This window comes from Schistocerca piceifrons, unplaced genomic scaffold (assembly GCF_021461385.2).
Source record: "Schistocerca piceifrons isolate TAMUIC-IGC-003096 unplaced genomic scaffold, iqSchPice1.1 HiC_scaffold_1772, whole genome shotgun sequence".
NCBI lineage: Eukaryota > Metazoa > Arthropoda > Insecta > Orthoptera > Acrididae > Schistocerca > Schistocerca piceifrons.
The window spans coordinates 144,904-161,389 of record NW_025727648.1 but is presented as its reverse complement, the minus strand read 5'-3'; the positions used below and the strand labels follow the sequence as shown (position 1 = coordinate 161,389).

Sequence of the window (16,486 nt, the reverse complement as noted above, 5' to 3'; positions counted from 1 at the left end):
ATTTCTCCGGGAGTTCCAGGTAGATGATGTTTTCGATTTTATTGCTCGCTCTCCGTCCAGTAAATCGCCGGGTCCAGACGGCCTGCCTAAAGAATTTTATCTCCGTTTTTGGCCTCTTTTGGGTGACATTTTTACGCAGATTTTAAATGAGATTGTCAGGGGGATGGATGTGCCTGCCGATTTTAAAGTAGGGAAAATTGTTTTAATCCCGAAGTCCTCTGGTCGTTTATCTGCTGCCAATCTTCGTCCGCTCACATTGCTGAATTTTGACTATAAGACAGCTGCTAGAGCGCTCAATAGCCGGTTGTCTTCTCTGCTTCGGGGTGTGATTGGTGCACATCAATGTTGTTTTCATGATAGATCTATTCTGACACCAGTAGCCGAATATCGGGATGTTGTCTCGGTTGCGGCGGTTACAAACGTACATTGTGCCTTTGCCTTCCTTGATTTTTATAAGGCTTTTGATCACGTCAGTCATGTGTTTTTAGATCGTGTTTTAGGTACAATAGGTTTTAACGCTTCATCACGTGGTGTTCTTGGCAATTTGTATAGGGGAATAACAGCTCGGGTGTCAGTCAATGGGCAGCTGACGCCGCCCATTGCTATCCGCCGCGGAGTGCCTCAGGGTAGTCCGCTCTCTATGTCTTTATTCGTGTTGTCCCTGGAACCGCTGCTTCGGACTATTGCTCTCAAGCTTCAGGGTATGTCCCTCTCTGGTGGGAAGCTCTCTGTTAAGGCATATGCGGATGATGTCGTTGTTCTCCTCCGTCAACGTGATGATATCCCGTTGTTGAAAGGGGCAGTTGATGCATACTGTCGTGTCTCTGGAGCGCGTCTCAATCAGGGTAAATGTAAGTTCCTTGATATTCGAGGATTTCGCGATGCTGACGTCCCTTGGGCCACTTTTGTCGATCGCCATACGTCCTTGGGGATTATCATTGATCGGTGTCCTCTACAAATGGCGGCTCTCAATTGGAAATCTGTCACCGAGAAGATACAGGGGGCTCTGATGGTCCATGAGCAGCGCTCTGCTACCATTTTGCAAAAAGTCAGAATTTTAGACACCTACGTTCTATGTAAAGCTTATTATGTTGCTCAGCTGTTCCCACTTCCCATGATGGTGGCGAAAAGGTTGCGCCAATTGTCTAGCAGGTTTATATGGAAGGGCCATCTATTCAAGTTACGTTACGAGGTAATGACGAAACCGCGTCTCTCCGGAGGCTTGGGCCTCTCTGACATTACTCGCAAGGCGTCTGCTTTGTACGTCCGCCGAACGACTCTAATTGTTACGCAAGAAGTGACTTCAATTACATCCAGGCTTTTTACTGTTGTGCGTCCGGCGAGCCTTGCTCCACCTGTCGATGTCGGACGCCTAAATTTTAAGTTGAAACACATTCGGGAATTTTACATTGCGGTGAGTTACCTCGGTGACGTCTTCTTGCGGCGACCGGTGCCAACGACCAAGGGCTTGATTGCCCGCTGGGAGGGGCTGGCCGGTCCCAATCCAATAGAACTGGCGTCTCCATCTGTGTCTTGGAAGAACGTTTGGAAGAACGTTAGTCTGCCGATCCACTCTATGGCCGTGGCGTCCACGTGGTATAGGGTAATAAATAATTTGGTTCCCACCAATGTACGACTGCACCGTATTGGTCTTTCTGACACGGACACCTGTACTCGGTGTGGTCTCCTGGATACCCTTGAACATCGATTCACCTGCTGTGGGCACCTTGCTAATTGGCGTTGGCTCAGGAAACAACTTGCTTTTGTCACTAGGTCTGCTGAAGCCGCTTATACTATTCACATCATCGTCCGGCCCGATTCTTCGTTTTTTCCGCGGACGAAGCTCCATACCGTCATGTGGTTGATTGGCCATTTCGTACATTTTGTCAACAGTTGTCATGAAGAGGATGGACACCTAGCGTTTCGGCAGTACATGCTTACTGCTTACTGGCAGCGCTTGCGATTGCCAGGCCTCCGAGATGATTTTGCCAATATGCTTAGCCTGACATTTGAAAGAGAGGGTGTTGGCTAAGGTCACCTGTGTGAGCCATTTTCTTTTATACTGTTTCTGGATTTGCCGCCTTTATGTATGTTTCTTCTCTACACCAGGACTGAAGTTTTCGTGTTTTAATCTTTATTTCAGTCAGCAGTCTACATTATATAGTCATGTTTTAGGATTTTAATTTCAGTACTGTAAAAAAAAAAAAAAAAAAAAAAAAAGAAAAGTGGCTAGGATACCTGGCTTTCACCCAGGAGGAAAAAAAAAAAAAAAAAAAAGTTGGGAGAGCGTTAGACTGAAGATCTAAAGGTCCCTTGTTCGATCCCGGGTTTCGGCAGGTATTCATTTTGATACGACGCCAATGGAATTACTGTGCTTTTGTGATAATGCAACTGCCGCTGACAACAAAAATGACTCTCTCCTGTAGCTGTTCTGGTTGCCTAGTGCATGCCGTAAGAGGAACTCACTAGACAACTAACTCCCTTAGAAGCAAAAGAATTAAAAACATCCTACCGACTGCATTCCTTTTTCTGTGTCAGGTGGTGAAGAACGTCTTCAACGGAACCGTGAAATGAGCGGAAACGTGGGAAACATTGCATTCAAAATGCTTGTGAATTTTCCAGTTGCCCAGTGAGTGTCAATAAACACGTAAATTCTCTGCTCCAACGTTAAAAAAAAAAAAAAAAAAAAAAAAAAAAAGTCGGTAGAGCATGAGACTCTTAATCTCAGGGTCGTGGGTTCGAGCCCCACGCTGGGCGGCGCAAAATTTTGTGTCTACGCGGATGCAACCTGCGCCCCTCTCGTGAGCCTTGCGTAATGAACGTAACGGGTTACGACGATGCCTAGCTTCGTATGAATATCAGAGGAATGGTTTTTGAAGCTGAAAGTAGCTCTGAAATGAAATAAAAGTGTTGTTTTGGAATTTTAGGCGTACATCGATATCGTGTGAGATGTGTAGGAAAGCAGCAGCTGTGCTAACTAAATACAAATAATGGTCGCTAATGCGGTGCGTTTCCAGCTGAAGGGCTCCGATTGACTGGTCCATAAGATTGAAGTACCCGAAATGTGCACTAGGCGGCGCCTCCTTAGCTCAGTGGCAGAGCGCTGGTCTAGTAAACCAGAGGTCGTGAGTTCGATCCTCACAGGAGGCAACAGAATTTTGTAACAGCCCCTTCTAACGTAGATCTTTCGAAAAAAGCGGTCAAGGATATAAAAAATTATGAATGGGTTCGGTATTTAAGAAATGCTCTCGCAAATGAATAGTGCGAATGGTGCTATTAAAGTAGGCACCAGAAACTGCTGCTTTTGGCAGTCTCCGGAGAATGCCGACGTGGAATACTTAGTTCTTGTGATGTATTTTCTACCCCTGGTAGAGACCCTCGCGGTTGTCGTCGTCGTCGTCGTCGTCGGCGCCGCCGCCGCTTTGGTAATAGAGGCAACTCGCCATTGTATGACATAGGGTGAGGCACCTTCTGCAAGCGACTGAGATGGCAGTAAGCAATTGAAGCTGATTTGCAACCTCTTGTTTGATCAGCGTCACAAGGGCTTGAATGTAACTTGCGATGGGACACAGCAAGAAGTAGCGTCGCCTTTTTAGTACTGAAATTGGAGATGGAGAATTGCGTCAAAGATGGGAAATTCATTCCGGCAAGCGTACAAATGGCGACAATGAGGTGTGTGTGGGGAAGCATATTGCGCCAGTGACCGTGTGGCCTAATGGATAAGGCGTCGGACTTCGGATCCGAAGATTGCATGTTCGAATCCTGTCACGGTCGAGTTTTTCCAGTTCTGCAAAAGATGCATGCTGTTTTACTGAGTTGTTTGAGTACTACAAATCTAGTTGAAAGTTGCTGCTGTCCGCTTCCTGGCTGCAAACCGGCGTCTACCTGAAGCTCAAGCAAGACAAAGGGGTTGTGTAGCGAAATTTTCGGCACAGTGCCGATCAGGAGAGATTTTTGGAACTACTGCGTCTGACTCAGGACCCAAGAGCTGCGCCACAGGCGTCTGCGCACAGTCGAGCATGTGTGTTGAATAATGGTGCTGATAGCCACGTATCATTTCAAGTAGATTTGATGCCTTTCGGAAAATTTATTTCATTGAATAGGAATTGTAGCTCATTTGTGGCAGCAGGAAATAAGCTGTAGTCAAAAGGATCTTCCATAGATGGTCGCAGGTCGCATAAATACTGTATGGCTCGTGACGCGTTGTGTGGAGCCCGGCTAGCTCAGTCGGTAGAGCATGAGACTCTTAATCTCAGGGTCGTGGGTTCGAGCCCCACGCTGGGCGGCGCAAAATTTTGTGTCTACGCGGATGCAACCTGCGCCCCTCTCGTGAGCCTTGCGTAATGAACGTAACGGGTTACGACGATGCCTAGCTTCGTATGAATATCAGAGGAATGGTTTTTGAAGCTGAAAGTAGCTCTGAAATGAAATAAAAGTGTTGTTTTGGAATTTTAGGCGTACATCGATATCGTGTGAGATGTGTAGGAAAGCAGCAGCTGTGCTAACTAAATACAAATAATGGTCGCTAATGCGGTGCGTTTCCAGCTGAAGGGCTCCGATTGACTGGTCCATAAGATTGAAGTACCCGAAATGTGCACTAGGCGGCGCCTCCTTAGCTCAGTGGCAGAGCGCTGGTCTAGTAAACCAGAGGTCGTGAGTTCGATCCTCACAGGAGGCAACATAATTTTGTAACAGCCCCTTCTAACGTAGATCTTTCGAAAAAAGCGGTCAAGGATATAAAAAATTATGAATGGGTTCGGTATTTAAGAAATGCTCTCGCAAATGAATAGTGCGAATGGTGCTATTAAAGTAGGCACCAGAAACTGCTGCTTTTGGCAGTCTCCGGAGAATGCCGACGTGGAATACTTAGTTCTTGTGATGTATTTTCTACCCCTGGTAGAGACCCTCGCGGTTGTCGTCGTCGTCGTCGGCGCCGCCGCCGCTTTGGTAATAGAGGCAACTCGCCATTGTATGACATAGGGTGAGGCACCTTCTGCAAGCGACTGAGATGGCAGTAAGCAATTGAAGCTGATTTGCAACCTCTTGTTTGATCAGCGTCACAAGGGCTTGAATGTAACTTGCGATGGGACACAGCAAGAAGTAGCGTCGCCTTTTTAGTACTGAAATTGGAGATGGAGAATTGCGTCAAAGATGGGAAATTCATTCCGGCAAGCGTACAAATGGCGACAATGAGGTGTGTGTGGGGAAGCATATTGCGCCAGTGACCGTGTGGCCTAATGGATAAGGCGTCGGACTTCGGATCCGAAGATTGCATGTTCGAATCCTGTCACGGTCGAGTTTTTCCAGTTCTGCAAAAGATGCATGCTGTTTTACTGAGTTGTTTGAGTACTACAAATCTAGTTGAAAGTTGCTGCTGTCCGCTTCCTGGCTGCAAACCGGCGTCTACCTGAAGCTCAAGCAAGACAAAGGGGTTGTGTAGCGAAATTTTCGGCACAGTGCCGATCAGGAGAGATTTTTGGAACTACTGCGTCTGACTCAGGACCCAAGAGCTGCGCCACAGGCGTCTGCGCACAGTCGAGCATGTGTGTTGAATAATGGTGCTGATAGCCACGTATCATTTCAAGTAGATTTGATGCCTTTCGGAAAATTTATTTCATTGAATAGGAATTGTAGCTCATTTGTGGCAGCAGGAAATAAGCTGTAGTCAAAAGGATCTTCCATAGATGGTCGCAGGTCGCATAAATACTGTATGGCTCGTGACGCGTTGTGTGGAGCCCGGCTAGCTCAGTCGGTAGAGCATGAGACTCTTAATCTCAGGGTCGTGGGTTCGAGCCCCACGCTGGGCGGCGCAAAATTTTGTGTCTACGCGGATGCAACCTGCGCCCCTCTCGTGAGCCTTGCGTAATGAACGTAACGGGTTACGACGATGCCTAGCTTCGTATGAATATCAGAGGAATGGTTTTTGAAGCTGAAAGTAGCTCTGAAATGAAATAAAAGTGTTGTTTTGGAATTTTAGGCGTACATCGATATCGTGTGAGATGTGTAGGAAAGCAGCAGCTGTGCTAACTAAATACAAATAATGGTCGCTAATGCGGTGCGTTTCCAGCTGAAGGGCTCCGATTGACTGGTCCATAAGATTGAAGTACCCGAAATGTGCACTAGGCGGCGCCTCCTTAGCTCAGTGGCAGAGCGCTGGTCTAGTAAACCAGAGGTCGTGAGTTCGATCCTCACAGGAGGCAAAAGAATTTTGTAACAGCCCCTTCTAACGTAGATCTTTCGAAAAAAGCGGTCAAGGATATAAAAAATTATGAATGGGTTCGGTATTTAAGGAATGCACTCGCAAATGAATAGTGCGAATGGTGCTATTAAAGTAGGCACCAGAAACTGCTGCTTTTGGCAGTCTCCGGAGAATGCCGACGTGGAATACTTAGTTCTTGTGATGTATTTTCTACCCCTGGTAGAGACCCTCGCGGTTGTCGTCGTCGTCGTCGGCGCCGCCGCCGCTTTGGTAATAGAGGCAACTCGCCATTGTATGACATAGGGTGAGGCACCTTCTGCAAGCGACTGAGATGGCAGTAAGCAATTGAAGCTGATTTGCAACCTCTTGTTTGATCAGCGTCACAAGGGCTTGAATGTAACTTGCGATGGGACACAGCAAGAAGTAGCGTCGCCTTTTTAGTACTGAAATTGGAGATGGAGAATTGCGTCAAAGATGGGAAATTCATTCCGGCAAGCGTACAAATGGCGACAATGAGGTGTGTGTGGGGAAGCATATTGCGCCAGTGACCGTGTGGCCTAATGGATAAGGCGTCGGACTTCGGATCCGAAGATTGCATGTTCGAATCCTGTCACGGTCGAGTTTTTCCAGTTCTGCAAAAGATGCATGCTGTTTTACTGAGTTGTTTGAGTACTACAAATCTAGTTGAAAGTTGCTGCTGTCCGCTTCCTGGCTGCAAACCGGCGTCTACCTGAAGCTCAAGCAAGACAAAGGGGTTGTGTAGCGAAATTTTCGGCACAGTGCCGATCAGGAGAGATTTTTGGAACTACTGCGTCTGACTCAGGACCCAAGAGCTGCGCCACAGGCGTCTGCGCACAGTCGAGCATGTGTGTTGAATAATGGTGCTGATAGCCACGTATCATTTCAAGTAGATTTGATGCCTTTCGGAAAATTTATTTCATTGAATAGGAATTGTAGCTCATTTGTGGCAGCAGGAAATAAGCTGTAGTCAAAAGGATCTTCCATAGATGGTCGCAGGTCGCATAAATACTGTATGGCTCGTGACGCGTTGTGTGGAGCCCGGCTAGCTCAGTCGGTAGAGCATGAGACTCTTAATCTCAGGGTCGTGGGTTCGAGCCCCACGCTGGGCGGCGCAAAATTTTGTGTCTACGCGGATGCAACCTGCGCCCCTCTCGTGAGCCTTGCGTAATGAACGTAACGGGTTACGACGATGCCTAGCTTCGTATGAATATCAGAGGAATGGTTTTTGAAGCTGAAAGTAGCTCTGAAATGAAATAAAAGTGTTGTTTTGGAATTTTAGGCGTACATCGATATCGTGTGAGATGTGTAGGAAAGCAGCAGCTGTGCTAACTAAATACAAATAATGGTCGCTAATGCGGTGCGTTTCCAGCTGAAGGGCTCCGATTGACTGGTCCATAAGATTGAAGTACCCGAAATGTGCACTAGGCGGCGCCTCCTTAGCTCAGTGGCAGAGCGCTGGTCTAGTAAACCAGAGGTCGTGAGTTCGATCCTCACAGGAGGCAAAAGAATTTTGTAACAGCCCCTTCTAACGTAGATCTTTCGAAAAAAGCGGTCAAGGATATAAAAAATTATGAATGGGTTCGGTATTTAAGGAATGCACTCGCAAATGAATAGTGCGAATGGTGCTATTAAAGTAGGCACCAGAAACTGCTGCTTTTGGCAGTCTCCGGAGAATGCCGACGTGGAATACTTAGTTCTTGTGATGTATTTTCTACCCCTGGTAGAGACCCTCGCGGTTGTCGTCGTCGTCGTCGTCGGCGCCGCCGCCGCTTTGGTAATAGAGGCAACTCGCCATTGTATGACATAGGGTGAGGCACCTTCTGCAAGCGACTGAGATGGCAGTAAGCAATTGAAGCTGATTTGCAACCTCTTGTTTGATCAGCGTCACAAGGGCTTGAATGTAACTTGCGATGGGACACAGCAAGAAGTAGCGTCGCCTTTTTAGTACTGAAATTGGAGATGGAGAATTGCGTCAAAGATGGGAAATTCATTCCGGCAAGCGTACAAATGGCGACAATGAGGTGTGTGTGGGGAAGCATATTGCGCCAGTGACCGTGTGGCCTAATGGATAAGGCGTCGGACTTCGGATCCGAAGATTGCATGTTCGAATCCTGTCACGGTCGAGTTTTTCCAGTTCTGCAAAAGATGCATGCTGTTTTACTGAGTTGTTTGAGTACTACAAATCTAGTTGAAAGTTGCTGCTGTCCGCTTCCTGGCTGCAAACCGGCGTCTACCTGAAGCTCAAGCAAGACAAAGGGGTTGTGTAGCGAAATTTTCGGCACAGTGCCGATCAGGAGAGATTTTTGGAACTACTGCGTCTGACTCAGGACCCAAGAGCTGCGCCACAGGCGTCTGCGCACAGTCGAGCATGTGTGTTGAATAATGGTGCTGATAGCCACGTATCATTTCAAGTAGATTTGATGCCTTTCGGAAAATTTATTTCATTGAATAGGAATTGTAGCTCATTTGTGGCAGCAGGAAATAAGCTGTAGTCAAAAGGATCTTCCATAGATGGTCGCAGGTCGCATAAATACTGTATGGCTCGTGACGCGTTGTGTGGAGCCCGGCTAGCTCAGTCGGTAGAGCATGAGACTCTTAATCTCAGGGTCGTGGGTTCGAGCCCCACGCTGGGCGGCGCAAAATTTTGTGTCTACGCGGATGCAACCTGCGCCCCTCTCGTGAGCCTTGCGTAATGAACGTAACGGGTTACGACGATGCCTAGCTTCGTATGAATATCAGAGGAATGGTTTTTGAAGCTGAAAGTAGCTCTGAAATGAAATAAAAGTGTTGTTTTGGAATTTTAGGCGTACATCGATATCGTGTGAGATGTGCAGGAAAGCAGCAGCTGTGCTAACTAAATACAAATAATGGTCGCTAATGCGGTGCGTTTCCAGCTGAAGAGCTCCGATTGACTGGTCCATAAGATTGAAGTACCCGAAATGTGCACTAGGCGGCGCCTCCTTAGCTCAGTGGCAGAGCGCTGGTCTAGTAAACCAGAGGTCGTGAGTTCGATCCTCACAGGAGGCAAAAGAATTTTGTAACAGCCCCTTCTAACGTAGATCTTTCGAAAAAAGCGGTCAAGGATATAAAAAATTATGAATGGGTTCGGTATTTAAGAAATGCTCTCGCAAATGAATAGTGCGAATGGTGCTATTAAAGTAGGCACCAGAAACTGCTGCTTTTGGCAGTCTCCGGAGAATGCCGACGTGGAATACTTAGTTCTTGTGATGTATTTTCTACCCCTGGTAGAGACCCTCGCGGTTGTCGTCGTCGTCGTCGTCGTCGGCGCCGCCGCCGCTTTGGTAATAGAGGCAACTCGCCATTGTATGACATAGGGTGAGGCACCTTCTGCAAGCGACTGAGATGGCAGTAAGCAATTGAAGCTGATTTGCAACCTCTTGTTTGATCAGCGTCACAAGGGCTTGAATGTAACTTGCGATGGGACACAGCAAGAAGTAGCGTCGCCTTTTTAGTACTGAAATTGGAGATGGAGAATTGCGTCAAAGATGGGAAATTCATTCCGGCAAGCGTACAAATGGCGACAATGAGGTGTGTGTGGGGAAGCATATTGCGCCAGTGACCGTGTGGCCTAATGGATAAGGCGTCGGACTTCGGATCCGAAGATTGCATGTTCGAATCCTGTCACGGTCGAGTTTTTCCAGTTCTGCAAAAGATGCATGCTGTTTTACTGAGTTGTTTGAGTACTACAAATCTAGTTGAAAGTTGCTGCTGTCCGCTTCCTGGCTGCAAACCGGCGTCTACCTGAAGCTCAAGCAAGACAAAGGGGTTGTGTAGCGAAATTTTCGGCACAGTGCCGATCAGGAGAGATTTTTGGAACTACTGCGTCTGACTCAGGACCCAAGAGCTGCGCCACAGGCGTCTGCGCACAGTCGAGCATGTGTGTTGAATAATGGTGCTGATAGCCACGTATCATTTCAAGTAGATTTGATGCCTTTCGGAAAATTTATTTCATTGAATAGGAATTGTAGCTCATTTGTGGCAGCAGGAAATAAGCTGTAGTCAAAAGGATCTTCCATAGATGGTCGCAGGTCGCATAAATACTGTATGGCTCGTGACGCGTTGTGTGGAGCCCGGCTAGCTCAGTCGGTAGAGCATGAGACTCTTAATCTCAGGGTCGTGGGTTCGAGCCCCACGCTGGGCGGCGCAAAATTTTGTGTCTACGCGGATGCAACCTGCGCCCCTCTCGTGAGCCTTGCGTAATGAACGTAACGGGTTACGACGATGCCTAGCTTCGTATGAATATCAGAGGAATGGTTTTTGAAGCTGAAAGTAGCTCTGAAATGAAATAAAAGTGTTGTTTTGGAATTTTAGGCGTACATCGATATCGTGTGAGATGTGCAGGAAAGCAGCAGCTGTGCTAACTAAATACAAATAATGGTCGCTAATGCGGTGCGTTTCCAGCTGAAGAGCTCCGATTGACTGGTCCATAAGATTGAAGTACCCGAAATGTGCACTAGGCGGCGCCTCCTTAGCTCAGTGGCAGAGCGCTGGTCTAGTAAACCAGAGGTCGTGAGTTCGATCCTCACAGGAGGCAAAAGAATTTTGTAACAGCCCCTTCTAACGTAGATCTTTCGAAAAAAGCGGTCAAGGATATAAAAAATTATGAATGGGTTCGGTATTTAAGAAATGCTCTCGCAAATGAATAGTGCGAATGGTGCTATTAAAGTAGGCACCAGAAACTGCTGCTTTTGGCAGTCTCCGGAGAATGCCGACGTGGAATACTTAGTTCTTGTGATGTATTTTCTACCCCTGGTAGAGACCCTCGCGGTTGTCGTCGTCGTCGTCGGCGCCGCCGCCGCTTTGGTAATAGAGGCAACTCGCCATTGTATGACATAGGGTGAGGCACCTTCTGCAAGCGACTGAGATGGCAGTAAGCAATTGAAGCTGATTTGCAACCTCTTGTTTGATCAGCATCACAAGGGCTTGAATGTAACTTGCGATGGGACACAGCAAGAAGTAGCGTCGCCTTTTTAGTACTGAAATTGGAGATGGAGAATTGCGTCAAAGATGGGAAATTCATTCCGGCAAGCGTACAAATGGCGACAATGAGGTGTGTGTGGGGAAGCATATTGCGCCAGTGACCGTGTGGCCTAATGGATAAGGCGTCGGACTTCGGATCCGAAGATTGCAGGTTCGAATCCTGTCACGGTCGAGTTTTTCCAGTTCTGCAAAAGATGCATGCTGTTTTACTGAGTTGTTTGAGTACTACAAATCTAGTTGAAAGTTGCTGCTGTCCGCTTCCTGGCTGCAAACCGGCGTCTACCTGAAGCTCAAGCAAGACAAAGGGGTTGTGTAGCGAAATTTTCGGCACAGTGCCGATCAGGAGAGATTTTTGGAACTACTGCGTCTGACTCAGGACCCAAGAGCTGCGCCACAGGCGTCTGCGCACAGTCGAGCATGTGTGTTGAATAATGGTGCTGATAGCCACGTATCATTTCAAGTAGATTTGATGCCTTTCGGAAAATTTATTTCATTGAACAGGAATTGTAGCTCATTTGTGGCAGCAGGAAATAAGCTGTAGTCAAAAGGATCTTCCATAGATGGTCGCAGGTCGCATAAATACTGTATGGCTCGTGACGCGTTGTGTGGAGCCCGGCTAGCTCAGTCGGTAGAGCATGAGACTCTTATTCTCAGGGTCGTGGGTTCGAGCCCCACGCTGGGCGGCGCAAAATTTTGTGTCTACGCGGATGCAACCTGCGCCCCTCTCGTGAGCCTTGCGTAATGAACGTAACGGGTTACGACGATGCCTAGCTTCGTATGAATATCAGAGGAATGGTTTTTGAAGCTGAAAGTAGCTCTGAAATGAAATAAAAGTGTTGTTTTGGAATTTTAGGCGTACATCGATATCGTGTGAGATGTGCAGGAAAGCAGCAGCTGTGCTAACTAAATACAAATAATGGTCGCTAATGCGGTGCGTTTCCAGCTGAAGGGCTCCGATTGACTGGTCCATAAGATTGAAGTACCCGAAATGTGCACTAGGCGGCGCCTCCTTAGCTCAGTGGCAGAGCGCTGGTCTAGTAAACCAGAGGTCGTGAGTTCGATCCTCACAGGAGGCAAAAGAATTTTGTAACAGCCCCTTCTAACGTAGATCTTTCGAAAAAAGCGGTCAAGGATATAAAAAATTATGAATGGGTTCGGTATTTAAGAAATGCTCTCGCAAATGAATAGTGCGAATGGTGCTATTAAAGTAGGCACCAGAAACTGCTGCTTTTGGCAGTCTCCGGAGAATGCCGACGTGGAATACTTAGTTCTTGTGATGTATTTTCTACCCCTGGTAGAGACCCTCGCGGTTGTCGTCGTCGTCGTCGTCGTCGGCGCCGCCGCCGCTTTGGTAATAGAGGCAACTCGCCATTGTATGACATAGGGTGAGGCACCTTCTGCAAGCGACTGAGATGGCAGTAAGCAATTGAAGCTGATTTGCAACCTCTTGTTTGATCAGCGTCACAAGGGCTTGAATGTAACTTGCGATGGGACACAGCAAGAAGTAGCGTCGCCTTTTTAGTACTGAAATTGGAGATGGAGAATTGCGTCAAAGATGGGAAATTCATTCCGGCAAGCGTACAAATGGCGACAATGAGGTGTGTGTGGGGAAGCATATTGCGCCAGTGACCGTGTGGCCTAATGGATAAGGCGTCGGACTTCGGATCCGAAGATTGCAGGTTCGAATCCTGTCACGGTCGAGTTTTTCCAGTTCTGCAAAAGATGCATGCTGTTTTACTGAGTTGTTTGAGTACTACAAATCTAGTTGAAAGTTGCTGCTGTCCGCTTCCTGGCTGCAAACCGGCGTCTACCTGAAGCTCAAGCAAGACAAAGGGGTTGTGTAGCGAAATTTTCGGCACAGTGCCGATCAGGAGAGATTTTTGGAACTACTGCGTCTGACTCAGGACCCAAGAGCTGCGCCACAGGCGTCTGTGCACAGTCGAGCATGTGTGTTGAATAATGGTGCTGATAGCCACGTATCATTTCAAGTAGATTTGATGCCTTTCGGAAAATTTGTTTCATTGAATAGGAATTGTAGCTCATTTGTGGCAGCAGGAAATAAGCTGTAGTCAAAAGGATCTTCCATAGATGGTCGCAGGTCGCATAAATACTGTATGGCTCGTGACGCGTTGTGTGGAGCCCGGCTAGCTCAGTCGGTAGAGCATGAGACTCTTATTCTCAGGGTCGTGGGTTCGAGCCCCACGCTGGGCGGCGCAAAATTTTGTGTCTACGCGGATGCAACCTGCGCCCCTCTCGTGAGCCTTGCGTAATGAACGTAACGGGTTACGACGATGCCTAGCTTCGTATGAATATCAGAGGAATGGTTTTTGAAGCTGAAAGTAGCTCTGAAATGAAATAAAAGTGTTGTTTTGGAATTTTAGGCGTACATCGATATCGTGTGAGATGTGCAGGAAAGCAGCAGCTGTGCTAACTAAATACAAATAATGGTCGCTAATGCGGTGCGTTTCCAGCTGAAGGGCTCCGATTGACTGGTCCATAAGATTGAAGTACCCGAAATGTGCACTAGGCGGCGCCTCCTTAGCTCAGTGGCAGAGCGCTGGTCTAGTAAACCAGAGGTCGTGAGTTCGATCCTCACAGGAGGCAAAAGAATTTTGTAACAGCCCCTTCTAACGTAGATCTTTCGAAAAAAGCGGTCAAGGATATAAAAAATTATGAATGGGTTCGGTATTTAAGAAATGCTCTCGCAAATGAATAGTGCGAATGGTGCTATTAAAGTAGGCACCAGAAACTGCTGCTTTTGGCAGTCTCCGGAGAATGCCGACGTGGAATACTTAGTTCTTGTGATGTATTTTCTACCCCTGGTAGAGACCCTCGCGGTTGTCGTCGTCGTCGGCGCCGCCGCCGCTTTGGTAATAGAGGCAACTCGCCATTGTATGACATAGGGTGAGGCACCTTCTGCAAGCGACTGAGATGGCAGTAAGCAATTGAAGCTGATTTGCAACCTCTTGTTTGATCAGCATCACAAGGGCTTGAATGTAACTTGCGATGGGACACAGCAAGAAGTAGCGTCGCCTTTTTAGTACTGAAATTGGAGATGGAGAATTGCGTCAAAGATGGGAAATTCATTCCGGCAAGCGTACAAATGGCGACAATGAGGTGTGTGTGGGGAAGCATATTGCGCCAGTGACCGTGTGGCCTAATGGATAAGGCGTCGGACTTCGGATCCGAAGATTGCAGGTTCGAATCCTGTCACGGTCGAGTTTTTCCAGTTCTGCAAAAGATGCATGCTGTTTTACTGAGTTGTTTGAGTACTACAAATCTAGTTGAAAGTTGCTGCTGTCCGCTTCCTGGCTGCAAACCGGCGTCTACCTGAAGCTCAAGCAAGACAAAGGGGTTGTGTAGCGAAATTTTCGGCACAGTGCCGATCAGGAGAGATTTTTGGAACTACTGCGTCTGACTCAGGACCCAAGAGCTGCGCCACAGGCGTCTGCGCACAGTCGAGCATGTGTGTTGAATAATGGTGCTGATAGCCACGTATCATTTCAAGTAGATTTGATGCCTTTCGGAAAATTTATTTCATTGAACAGGAATTGTAGCTCATTTGTGGCAGCAGGAAATAAGCTGTAGTCAAAAGGATCTTCCATAGATGGTCGCAGGTCGCATAAATACTGTATGGCTCGTGACGCGTTGTGTGGAGCCCGGCTAGCTCAGTCGGTAGAGCATGAGACTCTTAATCTCAGGGTCGTGGGTTCGAGCCCCACGCTGGGCGGCGCAAAATTTTGTGTCTACGCGGATGCAACCTGCGCCCCTCTCGTGAGCCTTGCGTAATGAACGTAACGGGTTACGACGATGCCTAGCTTCGTATGAATATCAGAGGAATGGTTTTTGAAGCTGAAAGTAGCTCTGAAATGAAATAAAAGTGTTGTTTTGGAATTTTAGGCGTACATCGATATCGTGTGAGATGTGCAGGAAAGCAGCAGCTGTGCTAACTAAATACAAATAATGGTCGCTAATGCGGTGCGTTTCCAGCTGAAGGGCTCCGATTGACTGGTCCATAAGATTGAAGTACCCGAAATGTGCACTAGGCGGCGCCTCCTTAGCTCAGTGGCAGAGCGCTGGTCTAGTAAACCAGAGGTCGTGAGTTCGATCCTCACAGGAGGCAAAAGAATTTTGTAACAGCCCCTTCTAACGTAGATCTTTCGAAAAAAGCGGTCAAGGATATAAAAAATTATGAATGGGTTCGGTATTTAAGAAATGCTCTCGCAAATGAATAGTGCGAATGGTGCTATTAAAGTAGGCACCAGAAACTGCTGCTTTTGGCAGTCTCCGGAGAATGCCGACGTGGAATACTTAGTTCTTGTGATGTATTTTCTACCCCTGGTAGAGACCCTCGCGGTTGTCGTCGTCGTCGGCGCCGCCGCCGCTTTGGTAATAGAGGCAACTCGCCATTGTATGACATAGGGTGAGGCACCTTCTGCAAGCGACTGAGATGGCAGTAAGCAATTGAAGCTGATTTGCAACCTCTTGTTTGATCAGCATCACAAGGGCTTGAATGTAACTTGCGATGGGACACAGCAAGAAGTAGCGTCGCCTTTTTAGTACTGAAATTGGAGATGGAGAATTGCGTCAAAGATGGGAAATTCATTCCGGCAAGCGTACAAATGGCGACAATGAGGTGTGTGTGGGGAAGCATATTGCGCCAGTGACCGTGTGGCCTAATGGATAAGGCGTCGGACTTCGGATCCGAAGATTGCAGGTTCGAATCCTGTCACGGTCGAGTTTTTCCAGTTCTGCAAAAGATGCATGCTGTTTTACTGAGTTGTTTGAGTACTACAAATCTAGTTGAAAGTTGCTGCTGTCCGCTTCCTGGCTGCAAACCGGCGTCTACCTGAAGCTCAAGCAAGACAAAGGGGTTGTGTAGCGAAATTTTCGGCACAGTGCCGATCAGGAGAGATTTTTGGAACTACTGCGTCTGACTCAGGACCCAAGAGCTGCGCCACAGGCGTCTGCGCACAGTCGAGCATGTGTGTTGAATAATGGTGCTGATAGCCACGTATCATTTCAAGTAGATTTGATGCCTTTCGGAAAATTTATTTCATTGAACAGGAATTGTAGCTCATTTGTGGCAGCAGGAAATAAGCTGTAGTCAAAAGGATCTTCCATAGATGGTCGCAGGTCGCATAAATACTGTATGGCTCGTGACGCGTTGTGTGGAGCCCGGCTAGCTCAGTCGGTAGAGCATGAGACTCTTAATCTCAGGGTCGTGGGTTCGAGCCCCACGCTGGGCGGCGCAAAATTTTGTGT

At 47.6% G+C, this 16,486-nt stretch overlaps 27 non-coding genes across 27 annotated transcripts; all 27 read left to right on the top strand.

Moving 5' to 3' along the window:
* Nucleotides 1-3,078: 3,078 nt before the first annotated feature.
* On the top strand, nt 3,079-3,150 carry Trnat-agu. The gene has a single exon. It is a non-coding gene; the product is annotated as a tRNA-Thr (tRNA).
* Nucleotides 3,151-3,701: 551 nt separating this feature from the next.
* Trnar-ucg lies at nt 3,702-3,774 on the top strand. The gene has a single exon. It is a non-coding gene; the product is annotated as a tRNA-Arg (tRNA).
* A 438-nt stretch (nt 3,775-4,212) lies between these two features.
* Nucleotides 4,213-4,285, top strand: Trnak-cuu. Its single transcript has one exon. It is a non-coding gene; the product is annotated as a tRNA-Lys (tRNA).
* A 321-nt stretch (nt 4,286-4,606) lies between these two features.
* Nucleotides 4,607-4,678, top strand: Trnat-agu. Its single transcript has one exon. It is a non-coding gene; the product is annotated as a tRNA-Thr (tRNA).
* Nucleotides 4,679-5,223: 545 nt separating this feature from the next.
* Nucleotides 5,224-5,296, top strand: Trnar-ucg. The gene has a single exon. It is a non-coding gene; the product is annotated as a tRNA-Arg (tRNA).
* Nucleotides 5,297-5,734: 438 nt separating this feature from the next.
* Trnak-cuu lies at nt 5,735-5,807 on the top strand. The gene has a single exon. It is a non-coding gene; the product is annotated as a tRNA-Lys (tRNA).
* A 321-nt stretch (nt 5,808-6,128) lies between these two features.
* Trnat-agu lies at nt 6,129-6,200 on the top strand. The gene has a single exon. It is a non-coding gene; the product is annotated as a tRNA-Thr (tRNA).
* A 545-nt stretch (nt 6,201-6,745) lies between these two features.
* On the top strand, nt 6,746-6,818 carry Trnar-ucg. The gene has a single exon. It is a non-coding gene; the product is annotated as a tRNA-Arg (tRNA).
* Nucleotides 6,819-7,256: 438 nt separating this feature from the next.
* Trnak-cuu lies at nt 7,257-7,329 on the top strand. The gene has a single exon. It is a non-coding gene; the product is annotated as a tRNA-Lys (tRNA).
* Nucleotides 7,330-7,650: 321 nt separating this feature from the next.
* On the top strand, nt 7,651-7,722 carry Trnat-agu. Its single transcript has one exon. It is a non-coding gene; the product is annotated as a tRNA-Thr (tRNA).
* Nucleotides 7,723-8,270: 548 nt separating this feature from the next.
* Nucleotides 8,271-8,343, top strand: Trnar-ucg. Its single transcript has one exon. It is a non-coding gene; the product is annotated as a tRNA-Arg (tRNA).
* Nucleotides 8,344-8,781: 438 nt separating this feature from the next.
* Trnak-cuu lies at nt 8,782-8,854 on the top strand. The gene has a single exon. It is a non-coding gene; the product is annotated as a tRNA-Lys (tRNA).
* A 321-nt stretch (nt 8,855-9,175) lies between these two features.
* Nucleotides 9,176-9,247, top strand: Trnat-agu. Its single transcript has one exon. It is a non-coding gene; the product is annotated as a tRNA-Thr (tRNA).
* Nucleotides 9,248-9,798: 551 nt separating this feature from the next.
* Trnar-ucg lies at nt 9,799-9,871 on the top strand. Its single transcript has one exon. It is a non-coding gene; the product is annotated as a tRNA-Arg (tRNA).
* Nucleotides 9,872-10,309: 438 nt separating this feature from the next.
* Nucleotides 10,310-10,382, top strand: Trnak-cuu. The gene has a single exon. It is a non-coding gene; the product is annotated as a tRNA-Lys (tRNA).
* Nucleotides 10,383-10,703: 321 nt separating this feature from the next.
* On the top strand, nt 10,704-10,775 carry Trnat-agu. Its single transcript has one exon. It is a non-coding gene; the product is annotated as a tRNA-Thr (tRNA).
* Nucleotides 10,776-11,320: 545 nt separating this feature from the next.
* Trnar-ucg lies at nt 11,321-11,393 on the top strand. The gene has a single exon. It is a non-coding gene; the product is annotated as a tRNA-Arg (tRNA).
* A 438-nt stretch (nt 11,394-11,831) lies between these two features.
* Trnak-cuu lies at nt 11,832-11,904 on the top strand. Its single transcript has one exon. It is a non-coding gene; the product is annotated as a tRNA-Lys (tRNA).
* A 321-nt stretch (nt 11,905-12,225) lies between these two features.
* On the top strand, nt 12,226-12,297 carry Trnat-agu. The gene has a single exon. It is a non-coding gene; the product is annotated as a tRNA-Thr (tRNA).
* A 551-nt stretch (nt 12,298-12,848) lies between these two features.
* Nucleotides 12,849-12,921, top strand: Trnar-ucg. The gene has a single exon. It is a non-coding gene; the product is annotated as a tRNA-Arg (tRNA).
* Nucleotides 12,922-13,359: 438 nt separating this feature from the next.
* Trnak-cuu lies at nt 13,360-13,432 on the top strand. Its single transcript has one exon. It is a non-coding gene; the product is annotated as a tRNA-Lys (tRNA).
* Nucleotides 13,433-13,753: 321 nt separating this feature from the next.
* Trnat-agu lies at nt 13,754-13,825 on the top strand. The gene has a single exon. It is a non-coding gene; the product is annotated as a tRNA-Thr (tRNA).
* Nucleotides 13,826-14,367: 542 nt separating this feature from the next.
* Nucleotides 14,368-14,440, top strand: Trnar-ucg. The gene has a single exon. It is a non-coding gene; the product is annotated as a tRNA-Arg (tRNA).
* Nucleotides 14,441-14,878: 438 nt separating this feature from the next.
* Nucleotides 14,879-14,951, top strand: Trnak-cuu. The gene has a single exon. It is a non-coding gene; the product is annotated as a tRNA-Lys (tRNA).
* Nucleotides 14,952-15,272: 321 nt separating this feature from the next.
* Nucleotides 15,273-15,344, top strand: Trnat-agu. Its single transcript has one exon. It is a non-coding gene; the product is annotated as a tRNA-Thr (tRNA).
* Nucleotides 15,345-15,886: 542 nt separating this feature from the next.
* On the top strand, nt 15,887-15,959 carry Trnar-ucg. Its single transcript has one exon. It is a non-coding gene; the product is annotated as a tRNA-Arg (tRNA).
* Nucleotides 15,960-16,397: 438 nt separating this feature from the next.
* Trnak-cuu lies at nt 16,398-16,470 on the top strand. Its single transcript has one exon. It is a non-coding gene; the product is annotated as a tRNA-Lys (tRNA).
* The last annotated feature ends 16 nt before the right edge of the window (nt 16,471-16,486 follow it).